We start from the raw sequence: 2616 nt of genomic DNA on the forward strand, positions 1-2616 counted from the left end.
TGCTTGAGGGAGGAGATGTGAAAATGATACCGTCCTTCAGAGAATCATAATGTGAGTGAGGGAGAAGAAAACTTCCTTTGTGGTCTATTTGTGCATTACCAGGCAACCTTCCGTGCCTCAAGATCCTTCATATTCAAATATATCATCCTTACATAACAGATAGATTGGATGAAATGTCAGATGTAAACCGTGGACGCTTAAAATTTCTATTACTTCTAAAGTGATTTTAAAATAAAACAGGTCCAGTGGGAGAGAAATTGCATTAGTACATTTGCTAATCCTAAATTGTACTTTAAGAAAGATTTTTGGCAGGGGTGGTTGAGGAGACATTTCTTAACATTGCTTCATTTTTATATTTTATTAGACAGTCGATCAGTAACCAGGCTCAGCAGTCACCAGCTTTTCCTACCTCCAAGTTAGACTTGAGCTGCAAGCCAGGTGACCTCATGTGTTTCTCCTATTTGCCAAGCTGAAAGGAAGACATCAGGCTTATGTCTGCTACTGGAAGCCATCTTCAGTGTAAAGAATGATAAAGAATTTTGCAAAACAATCATCAAAAATTCTGAAATTTATTTGCCAAGCAAAACTATTTACAGAACATCAGTAATGCTTTCTTGTCTTTTTAAAATTATATTTGACAAATAATAAATTATATAGACTCCTTAATCCAAGTCAACATTCAGTAGGAAAATACTTATATAACTTTCATAGTCACATTCTTCAAAAAACTGAAGGAAGTCTTACGAGACATACACAGCTATAAGTGCATACGGCTCAGTTGCATATGGGACATACTTACAGTTGGACTGGGTGACCTACTGGGGTCCTTTCATCCCTGAATTACGCTGCTATCCTAAAAATCACTGTTCACTGTGTTTCTGATGGACATAGACCATAAATTCCTGATGCTAAATGTCAAAGCCACTAGTGTAACCACCATCTCCAGAACAGACTGGTCCCGAGTGATTTGCTCATGATGGAGATGCACAGCTCTTCTTGGGAAACAGATTTAGATGCATCACTACTTCTGAAATACTGGACCTTCTATTCTTGGCTGTCACCATAGGGATTTGGGATTTCTGTCTTGGCCATGATCGTACGTGACTTGGGGCATGAAAGCATGCAGGTTGGGAGAGTGACCAAGCCAGACCCATCCTACTCCAAAATAGAATTACCTCTTCATCCTGCAGGGTCTCACCCTGAGATTTGCGGCGTTGTTGCTACAAGGCTGCAACACCAGGCCATATTAATGGAGAAGGGAACAAAAAGACCAAGATTTGGGACAGAGGTTTTAAAGGGAAGTTTATTCAGATTTCTCCATCCCACAAAATGCAAACAGTGAAAGGAACAACCTAAAAACTTCATGCCACAAAACAAGGAAGGGAAAGGGCTGGATGTGCTTAGAATGGAAAACACAGTCTCTAACTGCAAATATGATTATTTTTTGTCCAATATTTATTTTGTGTGTTTGTGTGATGCTTTCCTTTGTAAACATTGCAGTTAATGTTAGGTTTAGCCAAACCCAAGTCAGGCATCTCTTCATCCCTAGCAGCAATATACTGTGAAATTAAAAGGCTGATTAATGAAGTGGCCATTCCAATAGGCAGCTCTTACTGCTCTTTCATAATTCAAAGAGTGAGTTGAGATACAGCTGTCGATAGCTTATGTATGCTGACACGCCCTGTGCTGAAGCGATGGTGGAAAGGGGTGTTTATAAATGATGGAAACATTATTTTAGCAAAGGAGCTCTTCAGAGCTGAAAACAGAATCACAGCTATCAGGTAAAACATCGGTGTTAAATGCAATGGGAATCAGAGTAGCCGCAGCTCAAGGTCTGAGCAGGCTTCACGTTGTTGGTGTGGGTTAGGGGAAAGGGAGTTTGCACACAGTGCAAGGTGATCCCAAATGCTGGTGCTCACTTTTTTGAGCTGCCCTGCAAAACTGGCCTCTGCCAGGGGCAAAGAAAGCTATAGAGCAGAGATGTTTCTGGCTCCAGAGAGCCTTCTTTTTAATGCAGTTTTCCTTATTTATTCATTTTCTTTGCATTTAACCCTAACAGAGATTTACTTAGACAATTGCAAGAAGGGCGGTGAGCCCAAGCAGGTGCATGGGGCTTAGATGCAGTTTCACTAAGCTTGGATATGTTAACAGTAAAAAAAAAGAAAAAGAAAAAACAAACTGGAAAAAAAAAAAAAAAAAAGCAGAGTAACAAGTGTTGTAGTGTTAGGTTGTATCTCTTTAATATAGCTCTTGCACAAATCTGGAGCTGATTATTAGGTTCCTGAATGTGACTGTGAAGTGAGACCTAACTATGAAATAAGTTTATATATTTGAAATGATTGCCCATAATCAACAAGTACTTGTATCTCACCAGTCAGTAATTAATAATTAAAAAAACAAAAACAAAACAATAAACAGATATTTAACATTTCAACACACCTGTAGTGCGATCTCAGATATTTTGACTGACAGAGATACTCATGTGTGGCTGATATTAACTAGTTGAAAAATGCCTGGAGTGAATCAAAACATGTAAATTGAGAGCACAAAAGCTTTCTTTTTTTTTTTTTTAATTCTCTCTCTCTCTCTCTTTTTTTTTTTTCTTTTTTTTTTTTT

The sequence above is a fragment of the Tympanuchus pallidicinctus genome, unplaced genomic scaffold, assembly GCF_026119805.1.
Source record: "Tympanuchus pallidicinctus isolate F22 unplaced genomic scaffold, pur_lepc_1.0 scaffold6, whole genome shotgun sequence".
In the NCBI taxonomy this organism is placed as follows: Eukaryota; Metazoa; Chordata; class Aves; order Galliformes; family Phasianidae; genus Tympanuchus; species Tympanuchus pallidicinctus.